Source organism: Lates calcarifer, linkage group LG2 (assembly GCF_001640805.2).
Source record: "Lates calcarifer isolate ASB-BC8 linkage group LG2, TLL_Latcal_v3, whole genome shotgun sequence".
Classification (NCBI taxonomy): Eukaryota; Metazoa; Chordata; class Actinopteri; family Centropomidae; genus Lates; species Lates calcarifer.
The window spans coordinates 20,185,539-20,204,904 of record NC_066834.1 but is presented as its reverse complement, the minus strand read 5'-3'; the positions used below and the strand labels follow the sequence as shown (position 1 = coordinate 20,204,904).

Here is a 19,366-nt window from a genome sequence, read left to right as displayed (position 1 = left end):
TGGGCCTCCACACGCTTCGGTGATCACATGACTCTGACAGACAGTGTTCAGCACAGGGATAAGGCAAAACGACAATCACACCGAAACAAAAACCACACAGTGCTCTTCTGGTAACATTTACATATATATGTGTGTGTATATATATACACACACACACACACACACACACACACATATATACACACATATATATATATATAATATATATATATATATATATATATATATAGAGAGAGAGAGAGAGAGAGAGAGAGAGATGGCAGATGATTTCATCTATATCATCTACTCCTTTTGTTAAAATTGCATTCCAGATTATTTAATGTTCCCACGGCTTGATGTAGTTTTGCTGTTAAGCAGGTAGGAGCAGTTAGGCAACTTAAAAATATGTCCCTTAGAAGACACTACAGCTGGAGTGGTTATCAAAATCAATGCTGACAACAACTCTGGAGGGCATGCAGTGCCAGTAATCTATCCAGCAGATGCAATTTAATGCAAATCACACCCTTAACTAAACCTTCCAAACCAATAAAAATTAGAAGTGTATTAACAAATACACAAAAGCAAATATTTTGAGTATGGATTGTTTTTTGCTCCTGGAAGAGATTCTTGGTATTACCCTGGGGAGAAGTCAGAGGAGGAAACTAAAGTTTTGTAAGTATTCTGGTACGAAAAGGAGTGTGGAGGGGACACAGAAATCTAAAGTAGAGCAGAGAGACAGGAGAGAGCTGCAAGGGATGGTAAATAATAAAGGAGATGATCATGGCACGAATGAAGTTAAGAGAGACTGTGGCTTACCCAGTCATTACAACTGTGAGTCTGCCTCTGCCATCTGCCTCATGAAACATTTCTAGTGATCTTCACCTTTTTTCCCTTCTTTTTTAGCTGTGGTGCTGTTTTCACTGTCCCACTGAAACTTCTTCTCTCCTCTTTGGCTCAGCAAAAACACAAAGGCAGATGGATGAAGTCTTCTGGGTTGAGGTTGTTTAGCGGTCTTTTAAACATTTATTTAAACATTTATTACTCTAAAACGCTGCCCGGCACGACCACAGACTTCTAGCATCAACCAGCAGCTGCCCTGGTGGGATTAGATTTAAGTGCCTTGCTCAAGGGTATCTCACTGTTAATCGTTGAGGGAGGAGAGAGGAATGCAAGATTAATAACATTTCCCCGTACACAGATTCACCAGATGGCTCAGAGATTTTAACTTACAACCTTCAAAATACACTTCTACAACCCAAACACTTGACGGGCTTTACTGAATCAAGCGTTCATTTGTCCCACTCACTCTAACAAATGATAAGACATGATAGCTTGACTCAGCCTGAATCTGTTTAAATGAATCATTCATCACCAATTCCTGTATGTGACCAAGAACTCTGAACACAGAGGTAGCCTAGTGGTTATGATGAAAGTAACTGTTCAAGACTTTTTATGGAGTTAGATATAAGCAAACGAAAAAACAAGGCTGTGTTATTAATATTATAACTCTGCAGGTCAAATGTCTTCATTAGACTAAAGGAGAAATGGTTTAAAGTGATGCCAGAAGACATAATTTACCAATGAGAAAAAATTCTGAACTGAGCAAGAGAGTGAGAGAGAAAAATCACACCCTTTCTTTGCACTAGAGCAAAAGAAGTCATGTGCATGTCTAATCTACAGCCGTCGCCCCCTATTTTTATCTAACAGAATGAAAAATAGAGCAGCGTGACAGAGAAACCTCTCCCACCGCAGTCAGACAGACAGTTAGACGGACAGACAGGTGGGTAGACAGCCAGCCTCCTGCCTCTGTGACGTAACAGGTGACAGGCTCAGGCTCGCCACTGATGACAGATTACAAAAGCTGGGAGGCAGGAAGTGGAAGAAAGAAAGGAAGAGGGAGAGAGAATCCACCCCCCCCCCCCCCCAATCCCCTTCTCCTCCTCCCCACCCACCCATCCCCTCTCTAGCTCTGGGAGGCTGCTGGACTGGAGAAAGCAGAGGGGAGGAAGGGTAGTGGTGACGGCTTATTGTTTGAGCTCTGTGTGCTGCGGTTCCAGTCTCAGCACACACTCATCCAGCCCCGGCTATTTATATCCTCTCAATATCCATGCAGGAGGAGGCAGGCTGCAGTCGTTTTCATCATTGCATACATTATGGAGACACTGCATGAAAGTGTCTGCCTGCTGGGGGGGTGTGCCTGCATGTACTACTTTTCTGACAGGATTTCCCCATTTATATTTGGACCATGATGGGTTTCCATTTTCGGGACTGAACACTGTGGTTTTTGCATTTAAAGTAAGAATGCAAGAAAAATGCAAGAATAATTCAATCAACAAAAAAAGGTAAACTCAGATGTTTTTCAAAAATGTTAGTGCTATCAAATATATTAATGGAGTAATCCAGCAATTTATAATTAAATTTCCATTAAGATGGCTGCCCTTTTAGAGATAGATTAAGTAAAGTGTGGTCACAATTAAAGCACCAAACAGAGATAGCCTGTCTTTTAGTCCCTAGTAGAGATCAAGGTCCAAAAACACTGAATCCTACATTTCCCATGATGCAACTCAACAGCATATCTCTCATGAGTTCCCATGATAATGACATCCTCTAGGCTATTTTCTCAGACTTGAGAAGGCTACCTCCAGAGCCACAGAAGACAATATACAACTGTTTTCACAGACTGAATAAACTGAACTTAATGTGAAAAATCTGTGGATTGCTCCTTTAAAAACTGAATTCATTCAATTTAATTCTTCACAGTTTGTGAAACTAGCAATGCAGTGCAACACAGCCAACATGGGGCTGTTCTCCAAGACTGGAAGCGCAGTGTAGCAGTGCTGTTTCAGAATAAACTACACTTGCCATTTCGAACATGACAAATGTGACAATATGTCTCTTTCATCAGACTGTGGATACACAGACAAAATTTGAAAGCAGGACAAATTCATTGTTGGCTGAGGTCTCTTTAGAGGATATGCTAATGGTAACAAAGAGATAAAAACAGCACTGGCCTTATCCTTTAATACTTAACATTGAATAACAGCAGGATATTCAGTGAAAACATCAGTAGCTTATAATTAACAGAAAATTAACTTGAAAAATTATAGGACACGAAGCTCATCACAAAGGTTTATGTTGAGCATGTACTGGCGAGGGTTAAGGAATTAACTGAGAAAGTGAATCATGCTCTAAAGTACAGTAACAGCACTGTTATGTGTGTGTGTGTGTGTGTGTGTGTGTGTGTGTGTGTGTGTGTGTGTGTGTGTGTGTGTGTGTGTGTGTGGGCAGTTGTACAGACTTGGCGCCATTTATCCTTTAGCTATTACCAGTGAGATGAAGAGGAAATGTTGCTGCTGATGGAGGTATGCGTGTGTCTGTGTTAAAATGCAGAGTGGAACAGAAGGATAGAATGACTGAGCACTACTGCGGCCTGAGTGCAAGATGATATGTGGAGGCAGACAAGAGTAGGAAGCTCCCAAAGTGGTGACAGGAGGGTTGGGAGGCAGAGGGGATGCAGGGCTCTGAGCCAGAGGGCCGGGGATTCTGGGAGGCTTGGTGCTCCTCTGACAGGCTGGTGCACATACACAACCACTCCTCAGCCCTTGCTTATTCTGTCTCTGTTGCCGAACTCTCACATACAACACACTCACGCAGCCGCAGAAGTACACACAAAATGCCCTCATCCTCCGAATATATGCGGTCACATACATACATATATGCACACATTCACATTCTTCAACCATGTCCTGATGTGGATGCCGTCCCACACCTACTGAAGTGGCGTCAAACATCCGGGGTGGGGGTGGGAGGGGTGAGGAGGAAACTGGGAAGCTGCCTGCTGCCGCTTTCATGGTCTCTCCTCCTCCTCCTTTGATGGCAACACATGACAACTCCTCCATTCAGACCAGAGGAGGAGGAGGAGGAGGAGATGAGGAGGCAAAGCATGGGGATGGAAACACAAAGAATGTCATTAGCAGCAGCCTCAGCAGGGTGCTGGTACAATATGGCTGCAGCATTAGTGGTGACTGGAGCTCCAAATCTCTTTAATAAAAGAAGCATTCAGTGGCAGCAGCACTGACACCATGGAGAGAATTCAGAGGAGAGAGGGGGGAGAGACGCACAAAGGGAGAAGAGGAAGGCAGAGAGGGAGAGGCTAAAGGCAAAATCCAAATTTCAAAAGGATGCTGGGATATTATTTTTGCTCAAAATAGAGATTACAGAGATTACCTGAGCAGTGAGTAATCCCAAATTGAGAAATAAATTGACTATGAGCAGATGCAGTGGGTGCAGCCTCTTAAAAGAAGGTGCACACAGATAGACGTGGTTGCAGACAGAAACGGAGCTATACTTTCTTATGAAAAATAAGAAAGTTGTCACGTTCAAAGCAGTGTTTAGTTTTGGCAGAACACAAGATTAATCGCCATAAAATAAAGTAAGTCGAACGAGGCTGCACTAATGTTCATTATTCCCTTGAGGTAATTATATGTTGCATTTCAGGCCCTGCTGAATATCTTCTCTGTTTTCTGTTACATAACATTTTCTAACTGCAAATTAGTCTTTATGTAAGAAACATCGTGTTCCATGGAGGCATATTTGAAGTTAAGAGTTCAGAGAGAGATAGAATGACAAGGACACACGGCGAGACAGAGACATTGGGGGGGGGTATAGCTGATACAAAGTAAGCGAGAAAGAGATGCTCACAGATGGAGAGGACAGAGATCAGAAGAGCAAGGGCACAGCGAAAGAGGAGGAGTTGGAGGAGTGTAGAGGAGTGGTGGGTGTAGTGAGTGGAGGATAGAGACAGACATGAAAGTGTTGAAGACTCCCCAGTTTCTTGGCTGGAGGAGTGTATTTGCTGGTCCTTAATATTAACAGCAGTCATCTGTCGGTTCCAATGCCAACCATGAATAATGGAGGCTCCACCCAGCTCTGCCAGCTCTCTGAATTATTAATTCACAACCACAGACTTGCATTAGCGCGCAGTGTGGGGCACTCTCCGCTGTGGGGTGCAGGCACATATGCCTGCTTAGGCTGACCCACATGTGTGCGCTCACACACAGGAAGCAAAAACACGTGTGTGTGTGTGCACATGGAGAACGTGAGCACAGGCATTTAACACATGCAGATTCTTCCATGCGTGTTCACTCACTGACAGGAAGTGAAATTATTGTATGCTCTAGAAACGTCTGGCAGGTTTTTCATTTCAGAGTCTGTGATTAATAATCATAGAATTACAGGTACTTAAGCAACGCTAAACGCTTAATGTTTAGAATGCCAGTGGCAGAGAATGTCAACAAACTGATATAAAATTCAAGAAGAGGAGTGTTTGGTTCCACAAATTTAAAAGAGATGAAACCCTCTCGATATCTTAGCAAAGTAACCAGTTAATAATCACTGTTTCAGCCACAATAGTACGGCCCTAGAGACGACGTTAACTAGGTCATTAGTTTCTTTTCATAGGCTAGGTTAAGAAATGTAGCCTAATTAGCTGAAAGGAGATCTGCCTGACACCGCTCTGATAGTATGTTACACATTGCGTGCACTGGGTATAAGTGAAGGTCTGAGGGCAGGGTGTGTGTCTGTCTGAATGTGTGAGTCACAGGCAAATCACCGAGGCATGTACTGTCACTTTTCCCCACATATAGTATGCTGCAGTCTTAAGCCACCACGCATACAACCAAGATTCACATGCAAGCACAATCATGTGGACACAGACAACTGAGACTCTTATCACTGGCTTTGTATCTACTACAAGGAGTGCCTCACCTACAAGACAAGATTCTCACACACGCCACACCTCTCTTGATCAAAGATGAGAACAACTGTGCTTCCCCACACACAAAGCCAGCCAACACAGCCTGCCAGCCAGTCTCCAGTGTCAGGCAGGAAAACAAAACACAACATCAGCTGAAACAAAAAAAACAGAGCAAAAAAGCCTACAATGAACAAATGCATGCAGACTAAAAGAACATACTGCTGTGTTGAGGTATCTGAATGTGTGTTCCACAAAAGAGAGTTGTGTAGGTCGAAAAACTGCATTTGGGCAGCACATCCAGAGCCCGTTTCCACCTGTGGATGAGGACATTGGGTGATAAGGTGATGGTAGTAGTGTGGGTGAGAAATCCCAGGTAGACAGTGAAGCACACAAGAGGCATCACAGAGGAGAATTTCTGCTAATGCAGAGCCAATGTTTGCAGAGGCAGCAACTGCAAATCTTGCCTGCGGAGAGCAGCGCTCAGGGATTTCTTCAGTAAATTCACAAAAGCCTCACACACACACTGTGCGCAGTGATAACCCTGTTCACTCTCACAGCCCAGGGACAGGTATACAGCCTTAAAAAGAAGTCTGTGCAAACAGGGCTAAGCAGTATGATATTAAATTTTTATACTCCAGTACACTTTCAATATTGGCTTGTAACAATATGGAATATAACATATGTCATTTAACATTTGTATAGAATACAAATTAATGCAAAAACAAACACTTATCTACAAGTACCCTCTGCCTAAATTTGCACTGTAACATGGACTGCTCACAATATTAAGAGCTGAGTCCCAGAGTAGCACTAAAGCTGTCCTCACACCTGCAGTTAAGCTCCTTTGCTTCAGTCCAAAGAAAATAAAATGTTAGACCAACTGAATCACAGGTGTGAACACAGCCTTAGTGTTACTCTGGGAGCCAAGCAGATTCTTTCAAATGCCAGATTCAAACTCCAGGAGGCTGAGACAAAATAACAAATTAAAGCAGGGCTGCCAACACCAGTTCATTTTATTGTAGGGCTGGGCAATATGGCCAGAAAAGTTATTGTGATTAATTAATTTACATCAGTTGATATTGACAATTATCTTGATAAATGTCAAATTGTTATTCTTTCAAGTTTAAAGGCTGATTTCTGTTTCTGAGTGAAAGTTTTAAGAAACCAGAGGATTAATTATGTTTTATAATAGGGATCAACCGATATGTTTTTTCAGGGCCGATACCGATACCGATTATTAGTAGTCAAGGAGGCCAATAACCAATATTTGGAGCCGATATTCATTTGCAGTAAAAATGGCATAAAAATTTTGAATAATACAAACTCCGGCGCTTAACTTTGTTTAAATGCCTTTAAAAATATGTTTATTAAACAGCTTTTCAGATTTGCAACATGTTAAAGGTTTTTTTTTATCTTAGACAATAGACAGCTTTGTTTTTTAAATTCTAACAAAAAGTGCAGGGAGCTCCCAGGCTCAGCAGCATGTCTTATAAAGTTAAATTAAAACTTAAACAAATAAATATCTCCCTAAAGTTTTCTACAGCAAATAAAGTTTACCAAAATTTCAATATAACTGAAATGTTATTTTATCTTTCACTTATCTTTGTTTTAAGTCCAAACAAAAACAAAAAGTACAGGGAGCTCCCAGGGTCAGCAGCATCTCTTATAAAGTTAACTGAAATTTTAATTAAATAAATAAATAGCTTCCTGAAGTTTTATAAAATCAATAAAACAAAGTTAAATAAAATTTGCACAGAAATGTGAATCTCAAATCAATTAGTAGTCCCAATTGAGCAGCACCAGATTGTGGTGCAAAAAGCAGAGTTGTTGTGTGTGTGAGCCCTGTGCATGCACAGCTTTCACTGCTGATTGGCTGTTGCCATGGCTCTGTGTGTAACCAATCAGATGGTGCTGTGGGCGGGACAATGCTGGAGACAGAGTAGAGGACTACAGACAGAGAGGCGCGGCTGCATCAGCGCCAAAATAACCGCGTTTTAAATTGATCTCTTATCGGCCGGCGGATTAAAAAAAAACGACCGATGCCGATATGCGTCAAAATGCCGAATATCGGCATTTGTATTTGTAATATCGGCCGGGCCGATTATCGGTCGATCCCTAGTTTATAACTGTTGTCTATGATCAGGACATGATAAACACTTGTTAAACAGTGGGACATTCCACAAATCTGAAAACAATTGTAACAGTAACATCTAATCTAAAAGATAACTATGCAATGCATACTCCTATTCCTGTGATGTGACTGGCAGACTGTGATTCATTTCTGTGCATGCTATCTAAGCATGGAAATTAATTATAAAGATGATTTACTGACCATTTGTTAAATTTCTATCAAGAAAAATTGTCACTTTATAACATGATTAAATCTTATATCACAATAATTATCGTTAGCATTTTATCACCCAGCCCAATTTACTGTCAATTAATCATGATTATTTTTCAAATTCAATTAGCCTATAAAATGTCCTGGAATACCAAAAATACTTATTATAATTTCCTTGAGCCCAGAGTAAGGTCTTAAAATTGTATTTCTAAGACAACAGTCCAAAACCATAGAACATTCGATTCACAGTGATAAAAACAGTAAAAAGGCCAGCACCTATTTGCACCTGGCTTGATAAATAGCTTAATTAAAAGATTATCAACATAATTGTTGATTAATTTTCTGTAATCAGGCTACTGTCTAATTATTTCAGCACTTAATTTTCATTTTTGTAATATGAGGGGAGAGGGACAGCAGGAAGGAACTGCACGAGACAAAGACAAAGCTTTTTACAGTTAAAACACAGAATGACATGAGGACATAAACAGAATGGTGCTTTATTACTGCAATAACATCACATGAAGCTCCTCCTATGCCAGTAACAACACACAGTCCTTACTGAGCTAAATAGAGGAAGTATATTTGGCACCATCCATGAAAATAATCTACAACCAAACATTTATCCAAACTCTGCCCCTCACTTGACACAATGAGGTTAAAACTGAAACAAGTTGAAGAATATGCAGGGAGGGGTCCTCGTATCCTAAACGGTCCGTACATTCTTACATTCCCAGGAGACTCAAGATGGAGCTTTGCAGAAACTTGAGACGAGTGGCTGTATTTTGCTCCGACGCTGACCCCAACGTGGTCTACTCAAAGGCTTGGGCATCAGCACGAACAGCAGATAATCTGTGTGTGCCATGTTGTGATATGTGTGTGTTTCAGGAAGGGGAGAGAGAGAGAGAGAGAGAGAGAGAGAGAGAGAGAGAGATGGTCTGAATTGATGTGTGTGACTGAGCATATTTGTGCACAAGTCAGAGTGGGTAAGAGCCTTTGTGTGAAAGTGAAGTGTAAATGTAATTATGAAAGAGTGAGTGAGAAAAAACAAGCCAAGTCAACAGGTGAGCAATGCGCCATCAACTATAATCACTAACAACACTCAGCCGCAGTAATCCCATTTCCTCAACTGACTGACACCAATTCTAGTGCAAACTGAACTAGAACATTACATTCTGAAAAGCTAAGAGAGCTGTAACGGCTTATAATAAACTTTTATTAAATAAAACGTCACCCTTCATGGAAAAAGAATGCCAAATATTTACTGCCAGTATTATTTAGGCTGTCACCTAATAACTGAATTCACCATGATCCACCTTGACCTAAACAATTTCCAGTGGAGAAACCCTGTATCAGGTGGCAAAACAATATTGATTTTCAAAACCTGCCTTAAAGTAGAGAATGGAGAGAAGCGGTGTGTTTACATGCACATTAATATTCAGAAAATGAGCTTTACCCTGGATGAGGTCTTAGCTGGGATAAAGCATTTGCATGAAACAACCAGTAAACACTTTATTCCAGGGACCTGTTTGGATAGAGACTGTTTTTCAATACTTAAAGAGTTTTCCTGCTGAGTTCATTAGTGGCGTGTTACTTTAATACTTGCAACTCCATGGAAACAGCACTTGCACTCAATCAACAATCCCAGCAGTAAACAGGATATTTTAATTACAGTCTATAACATACTGCTTATCTTTGCTAGTATATTACCAAGCTATATTGCTGGCTTAATGCAACAGAGCATTGCAACAACTTATACAGAATATGTATACAGAATACAACATCCTGGATATGACATTGATATTAGGCCGCCAGATGCCAGGAGCCCTAACCAACAAGTAAAAGCTACTAATGCAGCAAGAAAACACATTATCCCTCACTGGCTTCCCCCATGCGAGCACTACCTAATGTGTTCAGTCCACATCCAGCTGTTTGTGTTTCTGATAATGATAAGCCACTACAGCAGTTACTGTGCAGTGCCTATTGACATATATTTAATATCCAGGTGCCATGTGGAGCAGAGCTACCAAGGCAAACACTGTTAACGGCTGAAATGGACCCATTAGCTAGTAGCTATTGGGCTGGTAACTAATGCTAATGGGGACCCACATAATTAAACCAAAATGTTAATTCTCAGCAACTAGCAGAGAATATTAGTGGGACCAAAACTTATTTATGAACAGTATTAAGTGATGCAAGAAAACTAGGATGTCAAATATTCCTTAAAAATAAATATTTCCCTAAATTTCCAACATTAAAGTCAGCGATTGAAAGAGTTTTTACCACAGTAGTGTGATAACATTCTTGTGCTGCTAGGATTTCTGTGTACAATAAAATGCTAGAAGACCTAAAGAGTTCCCCATCTGTCTACCTCTAAATCCATCACTGTGTATCTATTTATGCATCAATCTATCCAGCTACCTACCTCTCAGTAAATCATGTGGTTCATCAGCTGGTGTATCAGAAACATGCCCAGATGTAGGCCACAGTCAACAATAGGCATCTATACTGTGCCGATCTTCTGGCTTAATCTCTCATTTCAAAACATCAGGAAAAAAACTGTTGCTTTTATTAAAACAATAGCCTGAGGGGAGCTCTACACACAGAAGTGATCAAAAAGAATCTTTCTTTAAAAGGAAACCCTGTATTAAAGTAGACCTAATTCAGGTCACTTTACTTTTCAACACTCTCTGTGACATCACTGAAGCAGACGCAAGTGCTGTACTGTATCTTTGAAGTCAGTCCGATGACTCAATTAGACAACAACTACTCTGCAGTGCACTGAACGGCAGATAAAAGAGGAAGCACTGGAGCCTCCTCGCTGAGACTGAATTCATTGTCAGTATCACCATCATCACTGATTCATTCCGTTTTCATTTAAGCAGAGCCACAGTAATGGCAGTAGAGTTTCATATCTCTATAAATGGAGAAAAATGCAAGTAACTACTTCCTCTTTAACTCTGTATATTGTCTTAAATATGAAGGACTTCAGAGAATCTGCACACACATTTTGCTGTGTGGTCATTGTCTGACAATGGAGGCAAACAGGGAGAGCCACAACTATAATGACATGTTGGCACAGGTACTTTCTACTTCCTGCTTGGCTGGGGAACTTGTGTCCAAAGTTCAGATATCAGTTTGATCCTCTATGTGCCTGATACAGTGTGTATGTGACACAGTTCCCACCAAAGAACAGAGCATGTATTATGCATACATAAGATATGAATAAAACTGTTTACATCATGAGAGCTACTCTACAGACATACATAAATACACACTTATATATGCTCACCGAGCAATTACTATTAGGAACACCATAATAATATTGAATAGGGCCTCGCTTTGCTTCATGACGTGGATTCCACAACATGTTGCAAGCATTCCTTTGAGATTCTGCTCTGTGTTGATATGACTGCATCATGTCATTTCTGCAGATTTGTTAGCTGCACATTTGTGCACCTGTTGTACAACACCAGGTGTTCTATTGCCTTCAGATCTGGTGGCTGGGGAAGCCACTAAAGTTCACTGAACTCATTGTCGTGTCATGAAACCAGTTTGAGATGACTTTTGGTTTGTGGCATGGCATTCAAATGACTACTGGTTGTTATTAAGTGTGCAAAAAAAAAAAAAAAAAAAAACATTGCCCATGCATGCCATTACACCACTGTTATCAGCCTGGACTGTTGACACAAGGCAGGCTGGGTCCATGGATTCATGCTGTTGATGCTAAAGTCTGACCCTACCAGTCTTGACTGACAGGAGTAGACCCCAATGTCATCTTTTGTTGTTATTGTCCATCAGTCTTAAGGCTGGATGCGTTCTGCATAGATAACTAGCTAGACAGGTTGATAGATGACTAAGACTTGGACCAAAATGAGATGTCAGTGGTATCCCACCTCAGCAGATTACTGTGACTGATTGATTTGCTCCATTGTAAATAATCAGTCCAGCAAATCATCGTGTTGAGGCAAAGAGTGGAAAACTTTTGAGCTCATTCAGTCAAAATCAGCCGAATATGTGAAAGGTGTAATTCATTTCACATGTAGGACGGTCAGAGCTTCACTGCTGATCAAATCCCATGTTTAAATTAGACTGGCATTTTACACAGAGCATCAGATTTAAGTTATTCATCAGACACAGTGAACTCCTTTCTGTGCTGATAGCCTTAGTTACTTTATCTAACTGTCAGTGTCCTTCCACTTCTTTACTTTTTCCTACATTTTTCTGATTAGATTCAGCCATGCAGCAGTTCTGTAAACTGTGCTACACAACACAACTTATGACCTCCTCACTGACCACAAGCCCAATAAAATGATCTCATTTTTATAAGGTGGTGAGAATTTGAAACAAAGCAGTGCCCTGCAGTGCATATATTTATGTGTTTGTCCTTGATGCTTGCTCTGGGTACAGAAGCCGGGTGGTAAGTGAAGGGCGAGCAGGGACCCATAAGCCATATCAAAAGCTGGTGACTTGGCAGTTTTAGTTGAGTCTTCACTATGCCATTTCTAAATGATCACCTCAGGTAGAAAATCATTAGGTGGATAATAAAACATTTCAGCTGCAGGTTACAGGAGCTGGTGGGGGTCGTCTGGCTGTCATCTGACAGATAATGCTCCATTTATATCATTACCTCTTAAATGTAGCAGGTATGCCGCCACACAAAGAGAGAAAAACTTACTGTTGTTTGTAAACAGTTGCATGATCCATATGAGGTGTTTGCAAAGTGTTCAAAATAAAAACATTATTCTTTAATGCATGGATGGAGTCCTTAAATTCTGAATGCCAAGACAGGTCCAGCAGCAACACACCAACAGTGAAAGGAGAAGAAATAAACAATTGGATATGAATTTCTCTGAAATGGCATGTTCTAGAAACTTAAAAGTCTTGGATTATCAATACTCTTGTGTGAAGCACTTCCCAGTGGGGAATCTCTGGAGGCCGTGGGTGTAGTGAAAGACCAAGCATGTGTCAGGCCTTCAGCTCTGCTCATTGCCTGCATTGTGCAGCCAGCCAGCAGGCGTGGCGGTAGAAGCCTCCCGGCCTTCAAGGAGCTGCCTGACTGACCAGCCGCTGCCCAGATGGAGAGGCCTCACTGAGTTTGCACGCAAGATGGCAGCCACAATGCCACTATTCTACTGGGAGGCATGATCACTAGGGGTGGGAGGGTACGAGGGGAGGTTGTCTCGATCACAGCTCAGCAGGTGCTGAACAGAGAAGAAGATACGGATCAAGACGCATCATAAGTCAAGTCATATCACATTGTGAGAGACTAAATGATTATAAAGCTAAAAATAAAAAAAATACTATAGACGGTGTTGAAATGGCAGTTAGAGCTTAATAACTTACGTTATGTTTAAGCAAAAGTACAATTTTACTGGTTACAATTTCTTATATGTGAATATTTGCTGGATGTTGTTAGTCCTATATGATAATAAACTGAATATCTTTGGGTTTAGCTGAACAAAACAGGCAATATGAAGATGTCAACTTGGATGCTGGGAAACATTTTTCATTATTTTTTTCATATTTTTGGTACTATACAAAGAATTGCTAAATCAAGGTAGTAATCAGCGGATTGATTGATAATTAAAACAATCATTAGTTGCTACACATATATAACAAACAGAGTGTAAACTTTTGTCACAACACAAGCAGTAATCTGATTAGGAGTATGATGAGCAGGCAACACAGTATTATCCTTAACAGGACTCAGCCAAAGCGACAGCTGTACAGCAGTCACAAAGAATGTCTTGATCACTTATCTGTTTAGAGACAACGAAACTGTTGTACACTTCACAAACAAGTGTGTACAGTACTGTTGTAAAATGCACCTATTCTGTCTCTATACATGTTGAAAAAGAGGAAGCAGCGCAGGTGCAGTGCAGATCTGCTGCCAGTTTCACTTTCCATCACCCTTCCTAAATAAATAGACCATGGCACTGCTTGCCACTTTGCATCTTGCAATGTCTACAATAAACCTACATAATGTGCACATACCTTATCAGACAGTAAAGTACACTCCACTGTGCACTTTGTGTGTTTGGGTATTAAGAGTCATGCATGGCTAACTCGGTGTACTTCCTTCTACAGGTATGAAACACACTAGCTCAGGCTACTGAAATACAGACAACCGTGAATTCAATGATGCTGAATGCATCTAGGCAGAGTGATACAGCCTACTGTGCAGAGTAAGTCTTGCACCATCTGTGATGCCCTGTTGCTCATGAGTGTCAGTATACTGTTAAGCTCTGCACCAAAGTCACCAAGATAAATCCCTCCTGTGTTATTGCACTTGCTGATTAAAGAGACAGTGGACGTTGGAGGAAAAGAGGCTGGAGGGGAAAAAAACGAACTAAACGCGGTCATTGTGTTGAGGTCAGCAGGGCCTTGGACAAGCTTCAAATGTGCAATGAGATGGTCAGTGTACAGACAGAGGAGCCATTAACTTCCCAGCTGAGCACATAAGCCAAGCTCAGAGCTTAACATAAGACAGTAACGCAGCTCAGCCCCTAGCAGCTTTAAGGATCCCCCAGACAGCGACCCCCCACCCCACCCCATAACTCAACACTAAAAAGAAGAGCCGACATGTAGCTAGGCCTCCAGACTTGTCCTGTCACCACTAGTCCTCGTCATGCTGCACCTCGATAAGACTACTCCGATCTAGCCATCAGTCAGTCAATGAGACGGAGAGCGAGCTATTGACGAAGAGAGGATACGGAAGGGAAAGAACTTAGTGTGGTTGAAGATTTAATCTGCGAGTCTTCCGCCACCTCAGTGGATGGGTCGGACTTCACAGATGGAGAGCTGTACAGTCTCACCACTCAGACCAAGGCTGAGTCACACTGTGTTTAGAGGACTGGCACAGCGTGCTGAAATAAAACATTTTGTGCCATTTTTTCCCCCCCACACAGACATGACATGAATTCGTACAGTGAGAGAAAATGGCTTTAATTGCAAAGGCCCTCAACAAGCCACTAAGTTGGACACATCCAAGCATACCGGCAGCAGGTTAGCACTGACAGACGCAGCATATGGATTCCTAACATGTTGCAGTCTGGTTCACCAGATTCCTCTGGGGATAATGAATGCCAAGCCCTCACACCCCCACCTCGCTCCAGCCGATATTGCTAACAGATTTCTCTAATAGAAAACCCAAAGCTATCATACTGCTTCATCAGCACTCGGTGTAATCGGCGCAGCAGTTAAGACAGGTGGGCTGCAAAATAAGACGTCAACTATCTGGTAGCAAAGAAATGAAACAAAGAACAACAACTGTTACAGCTGATTGTTGGCTTTTTGAATCTCAGTTAGACTTTTTTTTTTTAGGATTACACACAAACATGTTGTGATTCTGAAGACAAAGATGTAAAGGTGAAACCATCAGTAACAGCAAATTGTGTAACTTAATTATCGATCATATCAGATTGTCCACCTGCTAATGTCTCCATCCAGATTATAATGCAAAATCAAATTGCTGGTCAGCGTCAAACTGACTGTTGCAATCAGTTATCAAAATAGGTAACAAGATCTGAGGGGGTGATATTTTCGATTTTGAGCACTAACACGTCAGATAACAAGCAGAGCCACGGAGATAATATGCTAATCATAAGATTTGTTCCTTCCAAACAACCCAGGAGTAAGATTGAAAGTGATTAAGCGTGTTACAAAGCAGAGCAGCGACACAGTCATGGGAAGTCTATGTAAAGTAACAATACACTACAGACACTACATCACTTTTTGACAGTCATGCCACAGCTTGCAAAGGTATGTACATTTCAAACATTTCAGTCAGACATTTACCTTGGAGCACTGACTGAGGAACTAGCAAACAAGGCCAAAGCTGCAGGGAGAGCAGACTTCACGCTGGTCTGATTCATGAGATATGGACAACATTCAACAATACCACTACTATTGTTCATGCATTTCTTGTTCCTTGGCGTTGAAATCCTCTGTGTTTGCAAGCGTCCGCCCTGCTTAAGAATTCTTGAGCAAGACACCAAAACGCTGCCAGCTTTAGGATGACGCTCTACAGCTTAACCTGACCCCTGACCTTCCTCTGGAGCAGTATGAAAGAAAAATAATTTCCCTGTGGGATAGATAGACAGACTATTACAATATCATCACAACACTGGTTTTACGTTCATCTTCTGTCACCATCAACAGGACAACTCTTGTACAGCTCTGTTCTTACTGCACAATCACATACAGTGACATGTATTCACAAGAATGTAATAATGCACACATATTAAAACAATGTCCGTGGAGAGATACGGATCAGTGTTTTCTAAAGGCGAGGGGCTGAACCTCAGCTCCAGCTCTGTGTTCCAGTGCAGCGCGGAGGAGGCTAAAATTACTGGGTCCATTATCGGACAGGACCATTCTTTCGTGCTTTTTGGCCCCCAGTTCCCAGTATACAAACCATTAAGAAAAAGCCATACCACAGATTTAGCACATGTTTACTATCCCCATGGTTATTATTTATAGGATACACAAACCGTCCCTCTACGGTCAGCTCCACGAGATTTTACAAAAATCCCAAACGGCGCATTCGCCTGAAACACAATGCTGTATCGTTCCCTGATTTACTGTCTTCCAGCTTTATCTCTGGGCCTCCCTACACTACTGGACTACACTGTGCCAACAAATACTCGTGAAAGACGGAGAGGAAAGCCAAAGTAAAAAGGTCAAGACCACAAGGCGTTATCCGCGACCAAAGTGTCCGACTATGGAATCAGAAGAGCAGAAGGGGGGGGGGGGGACTCGGAGGTTTAGGGCACCGCCGCAAAATCGCCCTTAACAAGAACACAATTACAGCCAACAGAAACGAACAACACAAACGCCGTCTAACAGTCGCGGTTGTTTCGTTTGTGAGTTTGTCGCTCTGCTGTGTAAAAGCCAGTTAATCTGTAAAGGAGTGACCGGGAGGGATAAAATCTGTTCAGACTTAGCATAAATAGTGTCCGATAATGGATCTCGTGACGTTACATTGTATGTCAACTAGCAGCTAACGCTAACGCTCTCAAAACAGGGTTAACGTTAGCAGTGTACAGCGAAACCCGTTCACCCTAACGTAGCATTTTAAAGCCGTTAGTCAGTGTAAAGTAAACCTGAGACACAAACAGCACAGGCAGCCCGACGGTGACATTCCCCTCCCTGTTCGCTATCCTGAAGCTTCCCATGCTAAAAACGTTGCAGCGGCAGCAGCGGCGGCAGCAACACAACGAAGACAAAACAGTGACTGCGCTGTGGGCAACTCACCCAAAAGATACCACTGTGGTGTCGACCAGATGTTGCTGTAAAATTAGCGGCGAAGGCCCATCAGGATGACTCCTGCGGTTGGGGGGCATCCAGGTTTTGCAGCGTTACGATCAGACAATCCCAAACGTGGCTTTGCTTTGACGCTTGTCCGTACTCTGTCTGCATATGTGTGTACGTTTGAGTGAGTGCGTGTGTATGAGCGCGTGTATGTGTGTGTGTGTGTGGCAGAGCTCTGCGAGGCCTGCTGCTGGAGGAAATGGTCTCCGCTCCGTCAAGGGACCGCGCATGCGCAGAGGAATAGCACAGCCACGGGGCGAGTGGTCTGTGAGCGCAACCGTGTGGCCAACAGGTGAGACTGTCAACTGATGGTGGACTTGTTACTGCGGGAATACAGAAGCACATGAATACACAGCATGTATGTATGTAATATAAGAGAATAATGAATAAAGAATATACAGTATGTTGTAATATATACCACTATAATGAATAAAGATGACTGCATATTACGCTCCAATAATGTTATAAATGGACCAACATTTTGTCCAGACCTGATCTTTCTCACGGCGGATTCAACTAGTATCAGACAGTCTTATTTACACACACACATCTCACGCCTGGTATGGATCCACGATAAGTGACATCATGGTCAATCCACGGGGGTATACCTGAGCCAATCACTGAACACTAGAAAAAATCCACACAGATAGTTAAGAGATCTTTAACACCTCATGTGCTTAAACAAAACAAAAAAACCTTCTTGTTAACTTAATGTACATACTGATTAGTCCATTTCTGTATTATTCCGTGTTATGTTCTTTGGGACTGATCTCCCACTATATGAATTAAAATCTCATATGTACTAAAGGCCTATTAAAATATACATATAATGATTATTTATATGTATATTGATTATTTCAGAGATTTTATTTCCCCCAAAAAATCAATTGTGTGTTGTTTTTTTTTAAATATTTGTATCACACCTTAAAGCCTTATATTATCCAATTTTACAGCTTGGGCCCATAACTCCACACTTTTAATGGTTAAACAAATACAGGCCCTTATGTAGCACTTAATTATTTGAGATTGTCCCCTTTAAACCTCACATCTGAACATATTTATGGACATACTCTAAAAGGTGTGGTCTTCATGTTGTGTCTCTTGATGTTCTGTAATGTCCACTCATCGTAATTAAATCAGGCGCCTCCCATGGATTGGTTCCAGATATTTGATGTGTGTGTAAATAAGGCTGTCTGACCAGGTTCACTCGAAACATCGGTCATATAGTAGGAACTAATTACCACAAACAACAGTAATTATAAGCACAGTAACAGCGCTCCCCTTGTGGGTTAATCTAAAAGGTTTGATTTCCACAGTGGACATTCTTGTCACAGGAGGAAAATCACAGTTGTAACTAACATTAATGATGGCCCAGTGGACAGCACTGGGGGATTTCACAGGTGCATCACAGGTTCAGTTTAGCACTGATTAAACAAAGTGGGAGACACACACACACAAAAAAAACAACTTAAAAAAATGTATGTTGTCAGGTAGGGCCACTGACAAAGATTAGTACAGTGGCTGCGAAACTCATTTTGCCTTTCACATAGTTTGTAACGTCATTGAATGCACCATGGAACGTAAGCATGTCTACTGCCGTGCACATATATGTCTTTTTCACAGACTATTAATCATTAATACTTTAAGCAACACTGGTGCTTTTCTACCTATGTCAAAACAAAATGTCTGAGGTGAAAAGGGCGTATTAGAATTGTGTGGTCTTATAACAGTGCCATGAAAAAGTTGAGTATCATAAGTAAAGTTACTCATTATGCTGAATGGCCGCATTCAGTTATATTACTGATAACTATTCCTGATGCAATAATGTGTAAGTAGCATTTGAATCTTGTAGCTGGTCATTATTGAACCTATTTTACCTCCTTTACTGGGTAGTTGGATCTATAACACATTATATTTTATACATTTATCATATGTTATGTATTTTAAATCTTAATAACCAAAGCATTAATAGCACCCAT

General features: G+C 41.4%; 1 protein-coding gene across 1 annotated transcript in view; it reads right to left on the bottom strand.

Annotated features, from left to right (window-relative positions):
• The window catches only part of LOC108897697 (C-terminal Src kinase), a 42,894-nt gene extending 25,302 nt beyond the window's left edge, over positions 1-17,592 (bottom strand). Inside the window, exon 1 of the mRNA XM_018697441.2 lies at positions 17,331-17,592. The gene's annotated coding sequence lies outside the window, so the exon portion shown is untranslated. The remainder of the gene's footprint in view (positions 1-17,330) is intronic.
• Positions 17,593-19,366: the final 1,774 nt, after the last annotated feature.